This window comes from Puma concolor, chromosome D4 (assembly GCF_028749965.1).
Source record: "Puma concolor isolate L17-30 chromosome D4, mPumCon1.1.hap2, whole genome shotgun sequence".
Classification (NCBI taxonomy): domain Eukaryota; kingdom Metazoa; phylum Chordata; class Mammalia; order Carnivora; family Felidae; genus Puma; species Puma concolor.
Genome location: NC_141679.1, coordinates 66,134,392 through 66,155,987, shown reverse-complemented (window position 1 = coordinate 66,155,987; position 21,596 = coordinate 66,134,392). Strand labels below are relative to the sequence as shown.

General features: G+C 37.4%; 1 long non-coding RNA gene across 1 annotated transcript; it reads right to left on the bottom strand.

Moving 5' to 3' along the window:
- Window positions 1-580: 580 nt before the first annotated feature.
- Window positions 581-11,727, bottom strand: LOC147574953 (uncharacterized). The gene is made up of 4 exons (XR_015243332.1): window positions 11,088-11,727; window positions 9,930-10,061; window positions 3,908-3,998; window positions 581-1,192 (listed from the first exon to the last, which is right to left on the bottom strand). It is a non-coding gene; the product is annotated as an uncharacterized LOC147574953 (long non-coding RNA).
- Between the last annotated feature and the right edge of the window lie 9,869 nt (window positions 11,728-21,596).

Genomic DNA, 21,596 nt, shown 5'->3' with positions numbered 1-21,596 from the left:
TCTCTCTGCCTTGGTTTCTGCATTCCCTACATTCTACAGCTCACATATGTTGGTTCTATTCAATTTTTTTAAAGTTTTTAATTCCAGTATAGTTAACATATAGAGTGTTATATTAGTTTCAGGTATTCAATATAGTGATTCATCACATCTATACATCATTCGGTGCTCATTACAAGTGCACTCCTTAATCCCGATCAGCTATCTCACCCATTCCCCCCACCCACTTCCCTTCTGGTAACCATCAGTTTGTTCTCTAGTTGAGAGTCTGTTTCTTGGTTTGTCTCTTTCTCTCTCTTTGCTCGTTTGTTTCTTAAATTCCACATGAGTGTAATCATACGGTATGTCTCTCTCTGACTTACTTCGCTTAGCATTCTACTGTCTGGCTCCATCCTGGTTACAAATGGTGTATTCAATTTTAATATACATTTATTTTCAACTATGTCTCCATCACTTTGTGAGTGAAGAATTTTAATTTGCCAACAAACCCTAAAATGGGTTTTACCAAGTTGTGAAATAAACATTTGTTTGGGGTGAAAATGGACACAATTAGCCTTTGCACTTATTTAATAGATTAATAATTCACATATATTTAAGTCAAATGGATGAAAACATATGCAAATGCACTTCTGGATGAGCACTTATGAGTAGTTATAAGACTATACGTACCTACTCCCACTGAAAGTATTTACTTAAATGAAAATTGCTTGTAAAGGGAGAGATATGTATCTGTTTTAGTTTTCCAGCAGGCCAGGAACAGTAAGGAATTTCTGTTCGTATGGAATGATGACGAAATAACTAATGGCTTACTTACAACTGCCTCCTAAGATCACAGGGAAGTGAAGAAGACCAAGGCACAAAGCCACTAACACTCCCCTAATTTGGAAAGGGAAAGTCTGAAAGTAAAGCTAGGCTGTAGAGTAAATGTAGTAAAAATAGAGCACTGTTGTTGTTTCATTATCATGGATCAAAATCTTTTGAAAGCTTCAAGATGGGCAGGCTGGTAGAGTTTTAGTCCTTATGTACAAGGCAGCAGTACCAACAGGGGCACTGATCAAGCCATAAGAGGGACCTAGGAAAAAGATTCGGTCTTTTCTTCCAGAGCACTGGGAAGGACCCTCTTTCCCTGGATGCACATTTCTAATTTTAGAGTCCTAAAGTAGCTCTTCTTGGGACGTTGATGAATCCTCTCTCCCTGCAATTTAGGACAGAAGAAAAAAATAAAAGGACTTTACCTTGACTGCAGATGTAAGGAAAGGTTGATTCATTTTGTTGAGAGATAAACTGGGGTTCAAGGGCATGAACTGATAATGATGGAAAGTTCATATTGTAAAATTGTACTGCATAGCAGCACATTTTGAATACACCACATATAGCCTATGTGACAAGAAATATAGCTGAGCATAATTTATTTATTTATTTATTTATTTATTTTTTAAATTTTTTTTTTCCAACGTTTATTTATTTTTGGGACAGAGAGAGACAGAGCATGAATGGGGGAGGGGCAGAGAGAGAGGGAGACACAGAATCGGAAACAGGCTCCAGGCTCTGAGCCATCAGCCCAGAGCCTGACGCGGGGCTCGAACTCACGGACCGCGAGATTGTGACCTGGCTGAAGTCGGACGCTTAACCGACTGCGCCACCCAGGCGCCCCTAGCTGAGCATAATTTAAAATAAGGAACAGAAAAAGAGGTGACTATATTGATTCACCTATGGGATCTGGTTAGACCCATTCATTTTCATTTCAGTGACAATATTGTTTTTAGTACTACATGTTCTGTTTGCTTCTTTGTGAAATCTGCCTATATTCTTTCATCATGATTTCCATTAGTTGGCCTCTTTAATCAAGTGTCTTTATCTTCTCTTTCAGGTACTTCTATTATTTCCAGCTTTTGAGTTCCTAACTCTACTGTTTACAACATTTGCTGAGTTTTACTCATAGTGATTTATATCCTCCCGTGGTGCTGTTCTGGGATGGGGTTGTTTTGTTTTATGGAAGTCTCTTATGCCCTGAGTTGTGAAAGAGTCCCTTCAGAACAGTTATGTATTTGTTTCTGCCAGGGTTCTTTGGCTCTTAAATATCCTGGGGCATTTGTAAATGATTATTTCTCAGTTTGTAGTTCCTGAATTATGCAGATACTGTAAATTTATATCTTGCAGGCTGAGGTGTTTTATTTCTCACAGGTACCTTTTGTTTTTAACCCCTATTCAAAGCCCCAAGCAAAGAACAAACTTCTTTGCTTCTTCCAGACTAGGAGGTGGAATTTTTCCAGTCCCAGTGACTGACAGTTGTTTAAGGCTCCAGGATTTTCCTGCTTCTCTGCCTCACTGAGGCTCAAGGCCTTGTGCTTGTGCACTGGAACCCGGCAGCTGGCTCCTGGGCCGTATAACTAAGGATAAAATGTTGGGAGGGCTGCCATGGCATCAGTTTCTGCTCTTCTGTTTTTCAGTTTATTTCTGGCACTGTGAGTTTCCTATATTTTTTTGTTTTTTTGCTATTGAGTTTGGCATATGGCTTATATAACAATAATTACATTTTATCCAGTATTAGTTTATAAAGTGAAGTTCAACCATATTAGAGGAGGTCTCATTTTTGAAAACGTAAGTCAGATCTTTGTTTTGCTCCTTCAAGCCTTGCTTTCACATTCTTACATTCCATATAGAAAGTAGCTTTTCCTAAGAAAACAGAAGTCTCGTGCCAACCAGCTCTTTAAGAAAATATTTTCACACAATATTCATAAAATGCAATATCTTCTTATTTCATATATGTATATTTTTAAGTTTGTTTATTTTAAGAGAGAGAGAGGAGAGAGAGAGAATCCCAAGCAGGCTCCTCACTGACAGCACGGGGCTCAATCTCACAAATCTTGAGATCATGACCTGAGCTGAAATCAAGAGTTGGATATGATACTGGAGCCTGAATGGCTCAGTTGGTTAAGCACCTGACTTCAGCTCAGGTCATAATGAGTCTCGCATCGGGTGAGCTCACCCACTTCGGGTGACCCCTGCTTCTCTCTCTCAGCCTCTCCCTCTCTCTGTCCCTGGCTCACTTGCGCCCTCTGTCTCTCAAAAAATAAAAATAAGTTAAAAAAAAAGAGAGAGAGAGAGAGATGGACGCTTAACTGACTGAGTCACCTTGGCACCCCTTCTTATTTCATATTTGTAATTTTAATTTTTCAGCTCTCCAGGCTTTTATCACTTCCATGGTTTATGGCCAAAGCTACTCAGCTTACCTCTTCTGTTCTGCCACACCCCTTCCTTTATAGAGATAATTACTGGTTCCTTTGTCTCAAATACAATTCTCATTTTATTCATTGTTCTCTATGTCATGATGGTATCTTACTTTTTATTTCAAATCCATACACATCTGCTTTATCTTCTTCCAATTGGTTCCCTTTTATTACTATTATTTCTTATGAGATCCAAACACATCTTCACCCTTAGATTTTTATTTCACAAATTCTGCCTCTTCTGTAATTAACATTTTCTCTGTAGTCACCTACATCATTTTTCAATTCTCTAGAGTCACAAGTATTTCTTATTCTTTGAATTCTGACTTAAATTCCTACTTCTGTAGTACTTATTAGTGCCAGTCTCTGCCCTCTCTAAAGTTCTACAAAATACTTATGTTGCTCTATCAGAAATATGATATCTCTTCATTCTGTGTAAACCCTTGGTGAAAATTGCCTACAGAATTAATTCTAATCTCTTTAAGGTGGCATGCCAGGCTTTCCATAATTTATTCTCAACCTACTTTCCCAGTCTCCTGTTTGTTCCTTAGATCACCTTCTCTTTTTTTGTGTGTTCCTTACTGTAAACCAAGCACCAACCAATGACAAAAGATAATGTGATACCTTTGTTAATGGATGGATGAATGAATGAATTCAAAAGGCATTTATAGAATGCCTACCTTATGCCAAGAAGTATGTTAAGTGTTGGGATACAAAGATGAATAAGATGTGAGTCTGTCCCTAAGGAGTCCATAGTTGAGTAGAGATGACCTGTATAAAGACATAACCAGAGAAAAAGAGTAGAATGCATTATAAATAAAGTAGACTGCACAGTCAAGGGCATAGAAGAGACATAATGTTTGATGCAAGAAGTATCAAGATTTAGTGTAGGAGATCACAGAAGCCTCAGATAATGGAGCATTGTATGTGCCATTTTATTTTTTAAGTTTCTTTACTTCTTTTGAGAGACAGCATGAATGGGAGAGGGACAGAGAGACAGGAAGAGAGACTCCCAAACAGGCTCTTCGCTGTCAGCGCAGAGCCCACTGTGAGGCTTGATTTCACCAACCACGAGACACCTCACCTGAGTCAAAATCAAGAGTCAGAAGCTTAACCGACTGAGCTACCCAGGTGTCCCTGTATGTGCCATTTTAAAAAACTTTGTGTCATTTCTGAAATGTTGATGTTCTCCATCTCTGTGTCTTTGCACATGCTGAACTTGAAATACCCATCCTCTCTACATCTCACCCCATGTGCATTTCTATTTCTATTTCAGTCCCCAGATCTGATCCATTTCTGGAGGAATTACTTGCACCCTATTTAATCTCTTAATCCTTCATTCAGATTTTTCTTCTGACCTTTATTCCTATTGTGACATATCTTTGTGACATACCTCAATGCTTAGCACATGGTAGACAATAAATATTGGTTGTATATGAGTAAGTTTAGAGGGTTCATTTGCCGCTTTCTGATTAAGGTAAAGGGAAAGAACAGTTTTCAAAAAAGACTTGAAAATGCAGAATATTGCAGTATTTAATATATTCCACAAATTATTCAATATTTTAAAGTTCAGCAAGTTAATGGTAGTGATTATTTCTCACTGACAGAACATTGAAGCAATTTTTTTATGCCAGCTAGCAGTGTTCTATTTGTGTAATACCATCAGTGACCACTGTGATAATCACAAAACTGAGTAATCTGCCATGGAATACACATTCCAGTGTTTCGCTTCAGAGGGCTGTCAGTACCATATAGTTTCCCCATCCTACTTTTTTGACCTGTAAATTAAAAACAGGCATCTATTATGCAGAGGAACAGCTGCAGTTTCAGACTGAAAGAATATGATTCAAATATCACCACCTCCTGGTTGTTGCCCAGTATAATTACTGCTCCTCCTTTGTGCTCCTTTATTACACACACAGACTCCTGTTAACATGTTATTGTATTTAATCATTTATATGCTGTTTCTCCCCACTGTGAGCACCTTGATATCAGTGGTCTTGCCTTATTAGTCTGTAAACTTAGCATCCAGCCCAGTTGTTGACACAGTTGTGCTCCATAAATATTTACTGAACTGTTGAACAGCTACAAGGACATATAAAGATTATAAAGGTGGTCATTCTTTCTAAACCAGAGAATACTCATTCTGTTTTCTAGATTTTTCAAATGAACATTGGTTGTTGTTTTGTTGTACTTTTGCCCTTTTAAAAATTCCTAGAGTTACCTGTATACTCCATCAAACATTAACATGCACAGAACCTCAGGAATTACCTTGATCACTCTCCTCCCTTTCCCATTCTGACCCTATCTCTAAACATTGACTTCCATTCTACCTCCTCCCCACTCTCGGTGGGTGGCAGATAGAGAATCCACAGCCCTCTGGCTTTTCCCTTTCAGTCTCCATTCTCTGAATACTCCATTCTCCCCCAATCCCACTCCCATCCATAAGGGTGGGGTCTTGCCCTTTGCTTCCCAAGGGACTTCAGGCCAGAATAATGTAACATTAATACATTTCTAAGAGTTTGAGGTTGTTGTTGTTGTTGTTTTACTTCAAAATACAGCATTTGTGGGATATTCATGTGGGGCTTCAGCAATCCAAATTAAATTCATGTCCTTTGTGACAGTATGTTCCTATGGTAATGAAAATCATGTCTTCCACTCTTTTCTGCCATTTCTAGGTCTCCTCTCCCAATCTCTATGGGTCACTGCTTGGAAAAACAAAATGCTTATAGACTTCTATAAGGACAAGCAATAATGTACAGGCATAGAATAATTGAGATCGATACATAGTAGGGAAACATGTTTTTAAGACAGATTCTGCCTAAATTAATAAAAATGTTACAATATTAAGCATGCTGTTTATTTTCTTTATGCTGTATATCTAAAATCTTTCTATTTCAGCAGAGAGTCATTGTTCTACATTTGTATAAACTTGAATATCCATTCAGAGGATTCTCCAAAAACAGAGGCTTTTCAGGCCTAAAAGTTTAACTAATCCTTCACATTTTAGGGGAAAAAACAGTGCTTGCAAGTTTCAAACAACAGTTTTGCCCATCATTGTCCTTCAAGGGATTTAAAATAATCTTATTTCAGACTTAGCTTGAGTCATCTTATTAAGTTATTAAAAATTTTATTGTTTAAAATATTGATGTATTTATACTTGTGCTGCACAAGTTCCCAACACTTCTCCAAAGTTACTTTATGTAACTCAACAATTCTTTTATTTTTATCTCCATTTTATAGATGAAGAAGCAGGATCACAGAACTAGACTTTGATCATAGAAAAAAGCCAGGACTAAAGTCCATCCATTTATTCAACAAATGCTTGAGTGCTTACAATGTCAGTGAACAGTACAACAAAAAATTTCTGCCTTATGGAGCTTATACTGTAGTGGCTATCAGTTGTTATTTTATTGATTACAAAGCGCGACTTTTTGCAATAATCTTATACTGCCCTAGAAGTAGCTAGCAGTCTTAATGCCTCCGGTCATTTTCCTTTCTCTGTGATTACTGAAGCCCTCAAGTCATTGAAACCTCAGCTGACCTATTTTACCAGATGCTGGACATTCTCAAGTCAAGTCTGGATTTATAGTGGGTACCCAGGTTTAGGTCAAAACATAAAATCTGAACAACTTTAACCACTGTTCACAGGGAGTAGATTCTCAGTGAAGGAGCAATATCCCACCAAGAATAAATGACAGGCTAAAAGGCAGATTTGTAAATGTATATAAAAAGTGGGTTGTATTTAACATAGGTCAAAGTGCTGAGCAGGGGCAACAGGAGGAAATATTCTTCATAGTGATGGTCAGTGGCATCTTCTTTTTATATAAAGAAATGTTGCCAGCAATCTTGCTTGAGCTAATTTGAAGTCATTTTTATTTTGTATATTTTTTATTAGTTAATGGGATCTAGGAGTGTAATAACCTGGTGAGAATTTCTCTACAAATGGCAATCAAATTAGTCTTATTCATGAAACTCATAAATAAGCTATAATTCAACTTTTTATGTCTAGGGAAAATAAACCTGGGGTCATGCTGTTTAAGGGTAAGGGAATTTAAGGGAACACTGGGGGATTTATAGCAGATTTATGATGATACATTCTAACTGGAAGCTTAATTGTGATGTAAATTATAGGACAAGCTGTGCAATGTGTTTTCTTTTTAGGGGAAAATCTTTGGGGAGATAGACTGTGCTTATTTAAAGAAGAAACAGGAAGCAAAAGAGAAAACAGATTGCATTTTCTGTTTTTCCTTTAAAATTTCAAGCTGCTTTAAGCCAAATTGCCCCTGAGTTCCTGATGATGGCTGTTGTGCAATTTCTTTGTTTTACTTTCTTTGTGTTATTCTCGCCCTCTGTTCCAGAGCAGTTATTTCGCTTGACAGTAACAAAAAAATGTAGGCAGCATATCTGCCAGCAAATTAATATGGAAACCAGAGATAAGGTATTCTCAACCTTTCTAGAATTGTGACATCCTATCATTTTAGGCTGACTCACATAAAATTAGTAACTTCTGCAGATAGAAGAGCCCTTGAAGAATTATAGCCACTCATTTTGCCAATGGGAAAATTAAGTCTTCTAGTGATTTCCCCAAATTTACTGTTTATCTCAAGTAAATTAAGGTCTAATGAAGAAATAAAACATGCATATGAATAATGTTAAAGTATAAAGAAATTACTTCCCTGCAAAATAAAAATTAAAACAGATAAGCAGAGGTTGACTCTCTAGGGAGGAGTTCTACTTAGAAAAGAACAGTTAGACCTGACAGCTCAGATTCTTATTCTCTGACATTTCCCTCACCCTAAGCAAAATTTTCAATATTTAACACCACAACCATCATGGGATGGAGTCAGGGGTGGGAATGGGGGCAGAAGGCCTGGAAACTATGTGTTCTCCCTCTAAGTCTCTGAAACAAGGCCAAGCTCTCCCTCTAAGTCTCTGAAACAAGGACAAGTCAAGAATGGGACATGTAAACAATCTTCTACTGAAGCTTTAGGATAATAATAAGGAAAGTCCACAGAATATGGAGAAAGAGAGAAGAACCTAGCTTACAGGACATAACATGGAACAGCAGATTCTCTGGGTCTCCCAGGCTTAGTGTCATCTGTGTGGGACCCCAGAGAAACAAATGGCACTAGAATGTCCTATCTGAATTTCTCATGTTATCCCCCCCAACCCTACCATCTTCCATCTTCAATTCTCTACGCCTCAGATTTGATGAGCAGCTTCATAGTCATTCACTTAGAGGACCTTTTCCCCATTCAAAGCAAACTGATAACACAGGACTGGCATAGAGTGTCAAGAGAGTCCAAAAGAGGAAAACAATCATAGCTGAAAACAACATCAAGAGGTATTTCCTGGTAGGGTTTTCCTAGATGGTGTCTGAGCTGAATCCTTAAGGGTAAATATGCTTCTGACAATTGGAGTTGGGAAACAACAGTTTAAGTGCACAGATCATTGTGGACAAAAACTAAGAGGTAGCAGTTTCCATAGGAGATAACCTAGTACAGGCTCCAGTGATTTTATTAGGAATTTCTATTACTCTTGTACTAGATGCTAGGTCGCACCACAGACTCCCCTTCAGGACAGAGGCAGAAGTTCCTTCGGCTGCCAGGAGTGGTGGCCGCTGATAGCTCACAACTGAGCCCCTTCCCAGTTTGCTCTCCTCTGAAGCCAGCTGCCCAGCTGAAATGACACCTCTCTGTGATCAGTTACCGCCAGTGAATGGTTGGTGCATGGACACAAAATCTCCTTTGCTTCAACTAGGGCAAATAGAAAGGGCCATCTAAATAGCTGTCCATACAGTCAGCTGAGGCCTCGTGATTGCATCATAGTTCGGCATCTCCCTGGGGCCACTTCTGTTTTCTGCACTTGGTCACAGGTGTTGTTCTGGACAGCACTCTCGCATTAACTTTCTGCATACCAATCTCTAGTCTCACTGTATTCTCTGTGGAACCCACCTCAGGAAACTCCAGATATAATTTGAGACACTATAGCTAGCCTATTTTAGCAACGTTTAACATAGAATTTGGAAAGCCTGAAGAGTACATATGATTAGAAGTGCTGGCTTGTGCTCGCTGTGGTAACAAGTTGGCATCTCAAATTAAGTGCTGAATTACTAAACCGATTTATATTCCACTGACAAAGAACTGGAAAGGAGAGAAATTGTACTTGAGCTGTGATTCAGCTGTCCTCAAGCTTTGCCAAGCCCATCAATCAGTTCTGGTCACTAAGTATTAGGGGATCTATCAGTAAGATTGTATCAGGAAGTTATGTTATGGGAAAAGAAAACAGAACAAAAACAAAAAAAATCAAAGGTCTAAAAAGCAACGACTGTTTATTTCTTGCTCATGTTATAGATCCACTGTAGGTCAGCAGGGGAAAGAGGGATCTCTTCCAGAGGGAACATGAGCTCTGGGATGGTCTAAAACCAGAATTAAATTGCCCCACCCAACTTGGGCACCTGGGTGGCTCAGTCAGTTGGGTGTCTGACTCTTGATTCTGGCTCAGGTCATGGTCTCATGGTTTGTGGGATAGAGCCCCGCATCGGACTCTGAGCTAACAGCATGAATCCTGCTTGGGATTGGGGTTCTCTCTCTCTCTCTGCCCCTCCCCAACTCGTGTGTGTGTGTGTGTCTCAAAATAAACAAAATTTAAAAATAAAAAATAAAATGTTCCACCCAAAGTAAAATAATTTACACTCACAATTTACCACAACTGTTACCATAAGGGGCTCAGGAAGTGCAATCCCAGAGGTGCCCAGAAAGCCAAGGAAGGAGCAGGAACTGGAATAATTGGCAGGCTGCATTAATGAAGATTTGGGGAAAATCTTGGAATCTAGAAAATCAATAAAATTTTTAAAAAATCTGGTCACATTGGTAGTTGAATTCCCAATTTTCAATGAAATTTTTAAAAAGCTTGGTAGTAAGTAATCATCGATCCTTTATTATCTTTCAAATCACATTTGCACTGTTTAGATTTTATATTTATTTTATAAGCATGTGTTATGTAACTCCTATGATTGTTACTCTATGAAAAATCTCTGGAATGTTTCTTTACATACATTTATATCAAGTTGGAGATACAGGCATTTGAAGTATATAGGGGAAGAGAACAAAGACAGGATAGGGGCAATGTTAAGTGAGTGCAAAAGAGCAAATTGTTAAGTGCCAAGTTTCTATGTTTGAAGCTGGACAGGACAAAATTGTACCCTCTATAAGTATACTTGAAAATACTGTTCTGATCTGAGATATATGGAAGAGCTAGATAAAGAAAAGTGAATGTTACATTACTGTTTTTAAACCTACTTCTTGACTTCCATTCGCCTTCCCATTTAAGACCCTTCTATTTACATTTAATTTTTCCCAATATGTAGACCACGAATCTTTATGTGCTTAGGATAAATTATAATTAACTGAAAGCTGATATAATTGCCCCTTGAAATCAGAAGCCATGCTCTTCTGGTATTCTGTACACTCTCTTCCCAGTTAATGATGATTTATGGTGATAATTATAATAAATTGTACCTCTAATGCATCTTACAGCTTATAAAGCAAGTTTACATACACTATTAAGGTTATTTCCACAACATTCTCATGAGATAGGTTCAGAAGTTTTAATAAAAAGATTCCCATATCATAGATAGAGAGATTGAGGCAGAAAGAAGTAAAATAATTCAATTATACTTGCAGTTATTCATAGCTGTGAACAAACCACCTTGAAATGGTGGCTTAAAATAATGACACTCATTTAGTTTGCTCATCTGAGGGTTGACTAGGCTTAGCTAGTCAATCCTCACTTGGGGTCATGCAGTGGTAGTTAGGTGATCACTGGGGCTGAGGTCACCTTAAAACTTTTACTCACATATTTGATGCCTGGGCTGGGAAGACTCAAACATCCAGCATGAGAAGTGTTGGGGCTGCTGAGGCCTAGCTCTCTCTGTGGTCTGTAAACAGTCTCTCCACCTTGGATGTGGGCCACCCCAGGAACGGTTGTGAGCTTAGCAAACATGCTTGTCTGCAGTGGAAGCAATCCCTGAAGGTGGTGACAGCTGAAGACTGTCTGCCAATAGGACATCCAGCAGCTGAGGCAACATGTTCTTCATTCAAGGAGAATTACCTCACTTTGGCTCCAAATCCAGTACTCTCCTATTATACCACACTGTCTCCACTAATATAACATCACTAACCTGGAGACAGTAATAAATGTTGTGAATTACTCATACAGTGAAAACACACAATCGCACTGGGACACTTCGTTACATAATTACACGCAACACTTTGCATGTGCATCAATTACCAGAACACACCATACCTTACTAATTTGTAGGTATCAATGAGATCACATGAGAGTTAGCACTCAAATCTTGCTCCCTTCGAGTTCCCACGTGCTCCTCAAACAATTCCAGCTCCTTTCCTTTCAGAGCAAACATCCTTGAACGTATGTGGGAATACCCCTAGACGGGATATAAGGACTACAAGTCAGTCCAGGGAGCCGCTGGCTGTCAGCCTTTACTTACTGCTCCAGGCTGCACTACCGGTGTTCTTAGCCCTAATTTCAGGCTTTCTGCAGTGGAGATTCATTGCTGTGATCCAACTGGTTAATCCTTTATCCAACTGGTTAATCAATGTTTCCATGCAAGTCAACGTCTCAAAATTTACTTACCCAAAATCAAACATTGATTTTGCCCACTGAAACCCCAGCACTCTGTGTTTCAGTAAACAGCATAATCGTTCTCCAAAACCTAGAAGTCACCCTGGATTCCGTTCTTTTGCATCCTGGGTGTAAACACCTGAAATTACATTATTTATTTACTCATCTATTTATTTTCTGTTTCTTCCTCCTAAAATTATAGCTCCATAAGAAAAGAAAATTCATTTCATTCCTATGTGTCCAGCACCTGCAAAAACTTAGGACTATGATAAATAAATTGGTAAAGAAGTTAACTTCTAATTAAATTCTTTTAACTAATTCAGGATTCCACAGCCACCACCAGCCTTAACAATTCTATGGAGATGCTGCCCCAAGAAGATGGATCTGCCCTAAGAAGAGATAGCTCTTGGTGGCCTTAGAATCAGGCCATCTCTATCACCACTATTTATTGAATACCAGCTACTCTTAAGATTTGCTGATGTCACAGCCAGGATCACTAACATGATGGAGATTTCCCAGCTTCTGGCCTCCAAAACTGTTTTGTCTTTATTTTAATGGCACCATGTCCAGTGGCCTATGGTGGCAAAAGCCAGCATTACTACCGCCACTACGCTAATGCCTCTGCACTGGTGAAGTATGTTATGTTCAGCTGTAAAATGAAGCATTCCACAGCAGAGATGTTGGAGTCCCAAATCATTACTGAGTCTAGTGAAACAGACCTTTCAACTGACACACAGCCCCTTTTATTCTCCCTGGACCTATACACAATCATAGCTGGGTTAGGAGAATTCTCTTGACTGAAGCCCTATTGTCCATTACAATAGCCTATTTCCAATTCAACACAATCCATCCTTCATTCCCTCTCCCTCTTTCTCCTTTCTACTTTAACAAATATTCACAGAGCACCTATTCTGTTAAATACTGGGGAAACAAAGATGAATTACAGTCTGTAATCCCAAGGTACAGGTATCTCCTTGGAAAAGTGCAAAAAAAAATGGTTTCAGCTTCATGATAAATATATTTATGTTCAAGCCACAGTGGGTCACAAAGATAGGAGAGGTCAATTCTTGGTAATTAATAAGATCTCAAATCAGGAGGAGAAACAAGTTGTACCTGGAGATACGGTTAAATTTTCTTCTTTAAGGTGATACTGGAATGTTGGAGGCAAAAGGAGAAAAGGGGATACAGGCAGTTGCAGCAGCACAGTCAACGCCATGAAGAGGCAGCCTAACTCATGACATAAAGTATTCCGTCAGTCATGTATTGAAGTATTATATCAATTTGGACACCTGCAGACTTGTCTTTGAATTCCATTAAAAAATGTATTGGGGTGCCTGGGTTGACGCAGTCAGTTAAGTGTCTGACTCTTGATTTCAGCTCAGGTCATGATCTCACAGCTGGTGAGACTAAGCCCCACATGAAACTGCTGGAGATTCTCTCCCTCTCTCTCTGCCACTCCTCTGCTCCTGCTCACTCTCTCTGTCAAATAAATAAACATTAAAAAATATTATGTTTCAGATATAAACAATTAACAGAGGGGAGAAGACATCCCTTTACTTTTCTTGTATGAATTTTCTTATTATAAAAGTACCATAATTCATACTGGGAATTCAGAAAATGTAGAAAAGTACATGATAACATTCTGGCATATTTTCTCCTAATTTAAATATATGTTTGTGTATTATACACATATTCTTCATATTAATATAAGTCATATTTTATAGACCTTGTCACTTTTTTCTGATCTGTAATGCACATATAAATCTAACTGCTCAAGAGGAAGTTGTGGTTTGGTGTGTGATATAAATGCTTCCACTGAACTGATTGTCTTTCCCACGACATAATTACTTTTTGGGTGTGGCTTAGCAGGATGCCAGTTCCTAAGATAAAACTGTGTCAACATAATCAAGTTTTTTATTGATCTGATAGCTTGCTTTATAAAAAAGGAAAGAGAGGGGTGCCTGGGTGGCTCAGCTGGTGAAGTGTCCGACTCTTGATTTCAGCGCAGGTCATGATCTCAAGGTTTGTGGGAATGAGCCCCACATGGGGATCTGTGCTGACAGCACTGAGCCTGCTTGGGATTCTCTTTCTCCCTCTCTTTTTCCCCCTCCCCCACTTGCACTTGTGCTCTCTCGCTCAAAATAAATAAATAAACTTTAAGAAAATAAAGGGAGAAACACACAGCACATTGAAAAATATAGAGTACTCGAGTACTCTATGTAAAACTATGTGTATACAGCCAAGTAAAATACACATGAAATATAAAAATATCTTTCCTATCGTAATGAAGCACAATCTACGTTTTCACTTAGAATAAGAGTTAGGCTTTATCTAGCACTGATAATTGGCAGATATTGTTCTCAGTTTCTAATGTATTACATCTAATCTTCAAAACTATTTCCTTGTATTTACAGATGGGGAAACTGAGGCTCGGGGAGATTAAATAATTTGCTCAAGACATTTTAATAAATGCCTAGACTGAAATCAAACCCAAGAGGATTATGATAATTATTATGGTGTTAAGTAAATACCCAATTTAGTTATCTATTCTCCTGTTAATGCTTCCTTCAGTTGGAGAGACAGACAATGATATTTTAATAGTTATCTCTGTTTGGTAGGATTTTGTGGTTTAGTTTTATTCTTTCTTTACTGTTACAATAAGGAAAAATTAATATGACTATGGCTCTGCATGTTTCTAGCAGACACCCTCTTCCCATATTTAATTTTACCAGATGTCTGGGTGGCTCAGTCAGTTAAGAATCTGACTCTTGGTCTCAGCTCAAGTCTTGATCTCAGGCCTGTGAGCTCAAGCCCTGTGTTGGGCTCTGTGCTCGGTGTGAAGCCTACTAAAAAAAAAAAAAAATATATATATATATACATATATATATATGTATATATATGTATATATATACATGTGTGTGTGTGTGTGCGTGTGTGTATACATATAGATATGCATATATATGTGTATATATATGCGTGTATATATATATACATATATACGCATATATATATATATATATATATATATATATATATATATAGGGTTTTTTGAGGATCTTTTTGAGGATCCCTTCTTGCTCTGAAATTCTGTGTCTTGTACGACTTGACAGGAGACAGAATACTGTATGCAGAGGGTCTATATAATATTGAGTCTAAAGTTCATGCTTATATATCATTTCTAGAAATATACCATAAAACTCAATTTTCTCTAGAAAATAAAAAAAAAAAAGACACAAAAAACACCCACCTCAGAGGACAAACTAGAGAAACTGAAGGGAATCATTTTGGAAAAATGGTATAGTAGAAAAAACATTTTTTCTAAGAAGCAGGACTGAGTTACATTTCAGGATTTGCTACATTCTGGCTGTGTTGAGAAAATGCTTTCCCTCTGATTCCCAACTCTCCCTCTGATTCTCCTATCATCAATGAGGCAGTTAGGAAGTGAAGAGGTTAATGTCTTGCTGTGATATCAGGCAAACTCGATGCTACCTGGAACATCAGAATGAGAGCACTAGGCAAAAGAGGTTTATCACTTTCTGGGGGATGGAGGAAGGATGGGGAAATTTGCTGACTCCTGGATGGTCACACAACGCATACCAAAGGTGCCTCATTCCAAAGACAAAATGAGCTTTTTAATATAAATCTTTCCGGGAGAATCTGGGGGTGAAGGAGTAAGGATGTTTAGTGATTCCCAGGCTACACAATTCCATGAGTCTTGTCCTGTGAAATCTGTATGTTTATTTGCAGAGGACTCACTTGGAGATAGTCAATCTTTAATCACACATTCCCTCCGTATGGAAGCAGGGAGAGGTGCCCCTTTTCAATATTCCTGATATCTTCCTCCCACAGAATGAAACAAACCTCTCTTGCTGCAAACCATGGTGGGGGAACGGATATAGTTCTTCCCTACTGTGTAATGATGATCCATGATCTTGATGAAGAAAGTGTCTGGCAGCTACGTAGCCAAGTATACCCTGAGGTCAAAGAGGAGAAAGGGATCACAGTATGTTACTTTATAACAAGAAAGCATGTAACTTACTTTAAGGAAAAAAATGTGGATAAAGGGAACTCTCATATGCAGTGAATGAGCTGTAAATTGGTAATGTCTAGTGAAGTTGAAGGTGTATATTCCCTACAACTCAGCATCTTCTTTTCTGGCAGAGAATTTCTTCCATGTGTATACGAAGAGAAATGTTCAAGATTTTACAGCAGCACAGCACTGGTTGAAAATGGAAAGAATTAGAAATAATTGAAATGTCCATCAATAAGAGAAACAATACATTGTGGGATACAGTCACAAAATAGAATGCTATAAACATATAACAGTCAAGATAAACAAACCAGAGCAACACATACGTTAATACAGGTGATGCTCACAAACATAATGTTAAGTAAAACAAAGCAATTTGCAAAATAATACCTGTAATAGGATATCATTTATATCAAGCTTAAAATTCTGCAAAATTAAATTATATGTTATTAGAGATAAATGCAAGGGGCGCCTGGGTGGCGCAGTCGGTTAAGCGTCCGACTTCAGCCAGGTCACGATCTCGCGGTCCGTGAGTTCGAGTCCCGCGTCAGGCTCTGGGCTGATGGCTCGGAGCCTGGAGCCTGTTTCCGATTCTGTGTCTCCCTCTCTCTCTGCCCCTCCCCCGTTCATGCTCTGTCTCTCTCTGTCCCAAAAATAAATAAACGTTGAAAAAAAAAATTTTAGAGATAAATGCAAGTATGGAAATATTAGAAAACCTAACCATAAATGATAAACATTGAATTAATGATACCAGATTACCTCTGAGAAGGAGCAAAGGTAATAGAAATACCAAGGATTTTAGAGAGAACCCTAACTACAACAAAAGCAAATATGGAATAATGTGAAAGTATGAAAAAGCCAGGTCCTGAGCATATAATTTTTATGTTATTCAGTATTGTTGTCTGAGTTTTTGAACTACTTAATCTTGAAACATTAACTTAAAAATCTTAAACATTGTATGTAGCACATTCAAGCTTGTGTATTTTTTAATGGGTATAAAAACTTGCCTTTGACATGTATAAAAGATGAGATGCCAATCAAATGTTAGAAACAATGAATTACCACCTCAGGATTCTGTAGAAACATATGAACCTATAAAAGGAGATAAATTAGGGAAATTATGGGTTTCATTATGATAGAAGATTTTATTCTCTTATTGAATGAGAGAAATTTTATCCATTTGTAGGACTCATATTCCAGCTCTGAGTTTTACTACATATATAAACACAGGTATTTCAATTTTCTCTAATTTACCCATTTCTAAAATTGACATATTGGTTTGTTTGGTTTTTTTTTCAGATTATTGTTGCAAAGCTCTTTGACAAGAAAAGGTAGCTTCTAAAATCGTAAGTAAAGTCAGCATATTTGTTTGGCTACTAAACCCCATGTGTGCTTTATTTCAGCAAGTAAAACTCACAGGAACGCATTCTCACCATGTCTGTCTAAGACACATTGAGGCAGTGAAGTTCGAAGGTGTTATGTTCCTGTAGATTTCTATTATAGTAAAAATCCTTGAAGCATGAGAAGTGTGTAGCCATACTGATTTTCTCCCAGCGTGCGATGCAGAATTTATATACTCTATTTCACTCCCATAAAAGAAAATCTATTGCCAAAAATAATGGTCCTGAACAAATTATATATTGAAAATGATCAAATACCTCCTTTTAAAATTCCCACTTTTTATATGACATAAAAATATGAATTAGGAAACAAGAGTTTAAAGAAAAATGGTTAAAATTGTCATGATTTTAGGATCAGTTTTTATTTTGCTAGGTATTTTACATAACTTGAATTAAATATAATTTTGAGACAATAATGTGTCTATTTAATTGCGTATTTTTATTAAAATATTTTTTCAACTTTTGAACTTTTATTAAAATATTTTTTCAAGTCTTCTAAATTATAGATTTCTATAATCCATTCATTTGGTACTTCTTGTAGACATACCATGTGCAGGATGTGGGGACCAAGATGTATAAGGAACACATAATTTAGCATGTATTGAATTTATATATTCAAAGGATTTGCCAAGTACTTTTTACTCATATACCTTATTTTATAGTAGCTCTGAAGTGTAGATATTCCCATTACACTGATTTTGGCAGCTCCTCCCATCAAGTAGAGTTTATTTCCCATGACTTGAATGTGAACTTTCCTTTTGATTAGTTTTGGTCAATAGAATGCAGTAGAATCGACTGTCATTTCTGAGCTCCGCTCTAAGAAATCTTCCACTTACTTTCTCTTGGCATTCTCACCTCCATGTGGAAAAAGCTGAAGCTAGCTTACTGGAGGATGAGAAATTATGTGGAAAGAACCAGTTGTCCTGAGAGGTTATCCTAGATCATCTTATTGCCAGCCAACTACCAAACATGGAAAGGAACCCAGCCAAGATCAGTAAAGTTGCACCCTTGATATAAGTCTCATTGCAGATGTAGAAATAAGCCCAGCTAGCCCATAAGCCACCTAGCTTACTTATAGATTTAAGAGAACTAGGACTATCAGTTAATTATAAGACTATAATTAATAATACTGGGGGTAGCTGGGTGGCTCAGTGGGTTAAGCATCTGACTTGGGCTCAGGTCACGACCTCAGGGTTCATGATTTCAAGTGGGATCACTGCTGTCAGTGCAGATCTGCTTTGGATCTTCTGCCCCTGCCCCCTCTGCCCCTCTCCCACTTGCACTCTCTCAAAAATAAACAAACATTTAAAAACTGCAATTAAAAAATAAAAATACTGACTATATATTTGACAGTTGCTAAGAGTAAATCTTAAAAGTTCTCATTTTCTAAAAAAAAAAAAAAAAGCATTCAGAAATGCTTATTGTCTTAAGCCACTGGATTTTGGAGTGATTTGTTACACAGCAATAGTTAACTGACACACTGATCTTTAAAAAGTGATATAATTTAGATTAGAGGTGAATATTTAATCACACCTGTAAAAGATCAAAGCTCCTGTTCTTTCCATACACTGCATGGGATATAAATAATGGAGAAGTGTTATCGGCTAAAGTAGTATGGCTATTCCAAAGAGGGAAGACTTTGATTGACATGATTTAAAAACCTATTACAAGGAAGATATTCTTTGGATTGTGCCCTTAATAGTGGGAGAAGGAGGCTTGCAGTTGAAAATGAACTAAGATACAAAAGCAGGAAGGTGAAAATCATGTTCAAAGACTAGCCAATGAGGCTGTTACCCACAAAGCACAGTTGTCAGAAAAGAGCATTGGGAGATAAGGCTCCCAAAGTGGTTTTTATTTATACTAGTTCTTTTTTTCATTCATATGGAAAGAAATTTTTATTAGTTTATAAGCAGAAATAATAACTGGTTGAGTGTTTTGATTACTTTGGTTATAATTTCATCATGTTTTGAATTAAAATATACAAATGTCAAAGTGTAATTTATAATAAAAAATAGGTGTTTAGAGAAGAAAATATACTTATACTTTTAAATGACTTCAATATAAATGAAAGGTTATAGATGTTAGAGAGACAACATTGGATGTGAAATTCAGCTTAGCCATTTACTGCTTGTACCTGGACAACACCCCTAACATCGCTGAGTCCTTTTTTCCTACCCTGCACAGTGGGACAATGAATGTGTATTTCATAGGATTGTTGGGAAAATTAGATATAAGGTATATAGAAATATCTAGCATGTAGTCGGCACGTGGTACATAGCAGTTATTTTGACAAAATTTCATAATTTAAAAGCATTTCAACATTTCATGCGTTAAAAAAAATCCCTGGGGTGCCTGGGTGGCTCAGTGGGTTAAGCATCCCACTCTTGATTTCAGCTCAGGTCGAGGTCTCATAGTTCGTGAGTTCAAGCCCCACAAGGAGCTCTGTGCTGCCAGTGCAGAGTCTGCTTGGGATTCTCTCTCTCTGCCTCTCTCTTGGCTCCTCCCCACCCCCCACCCCCACTTGTGCATACATGTGCATGTTCTCTTTCTCTGCCAAAAATAAATAAAACTAAAAAAATTAAATCTTAAAAAAAATAAATCCCCTTAGAATCAAAGTGTCAATAGTGATCTCAAAGAAGGACACAATCATGAATAATTTCCGTGGCGCTCATAAGTGCAGGGATTCTTCTTATTTTACTTCTGTAATTTTAGATTATATGTCAAACAGAAATACATATACTATTATGCAATTATGGAGCCTGCAGAAACTCATCTTAATCCCTACTTCCTCTACAAGATCAAGTGCAAAATGATATATATCATGTTCCAACATCAGAAAATACTGAATTGGTGATTTTGTGGTAAGAATAAAGTGTAATATGAGTCCCTATCACACACACTTAAAGAATGAGCCAGCAAATTGGAAAGGGGTAAATTAGGGGTGGGATCGCTTTCCCTTCAAAGGATTATCAGCTGCCCTTGTAAACTTGTCATTGTCTTAAGAGTTCTTATATCAGGGGGCTACAATCTACAAAGGGATAATGAGTCCACACACCAACAATCGCATACAGAACAAAACTAATGTGACTATTTATTAAAGGAGTAAAATCCAGTGCTGTATCTTTTCACAACTATTAGCAAATATATGCGAGTTTATGTTGAAACCAGTGCGCTAATGCACACCACTGAGAGTATAAATTGTAGTCATTTTTTGAACATGAAGTAGCAAAAACCTTGAAAATTTTCAAGTTTTTTGACCTGCTGTTGCTATTGTTGACACTCGGTATTATTTTAAGGAAAAAGTAAAAATCACATGCAAAAGTACTCATTGCTAACTTATTTATAACAGTGACAATCTGAAAGCAGTTTAATGTCTGAAAACTAAGAACTGGTTCAGTAAATACTAGAATATCAATTTGTAGACTAGAAACCATGCAGTAAAAAGTATTATTGTGGGGGTGCCTGGGTGGCTCAGTAGGTTAGGCATCCGACTTCTGCTCAGGTCATGATCTCATGGCTTGTGGGTTCGAGCCCTGTATCAGGCTCTGTGTTGACAACTCAGAGCCGGGAGCCTGCTTTGGATTCTGTGTCTCCCTTTCTCTCTGCCCCTCCTCTGCTTGTGCTCTCTCTCTCTCTTTCTCTCTCTCTCCCTCAAAAATAAATACACATTAAAAAAAGTATTATTGTGAAGAAGAGCAACATATAAAAATGTTTATAACATAATGTCAAGTGAAAAAAATTTAAAAAAATTAAAATGTACACTATCCTTCCAAACACACAAAATTGTTTCCCTTTGATCAAGAGAACACAAAATGTGAAAACACAGGATTTGTTAGTGAGGTGGGATTGTAAGAGATTTTCCTTTTTATTTATTTCTTCCATTATTAGTATAATGCCTTTAGTGCTACAAATAGAAGACAGAATTAGAAATTAATAAAATGGAACTAATTACTCCTATGTCAGATCTTAGAGGCACCTATAAGTTGATTCTTTACAGTTTACCAATATCAGTGTAATTTCCTATTTCCAGAAATGCTTCATCTCCTTTCTTCAACGGTTCAATTAAATGTTCTTGTAGCTGTAAATTGACATCAACCTGAAATAAATACCATAGGAATAATAGGCTTGAATTTATGTAGTCTGCACTGTGTAGAGTTTAGAATGAATGATGAAACAATTACTCACCTCAACACTTCACTACATCTTTGATTGGGAAAAAGGAAAAAAAAAAGAATTCTTAAAAATGGTATTTTCAATATCTTTTGGGCCATGTTTTGAAAAAATGAGAAC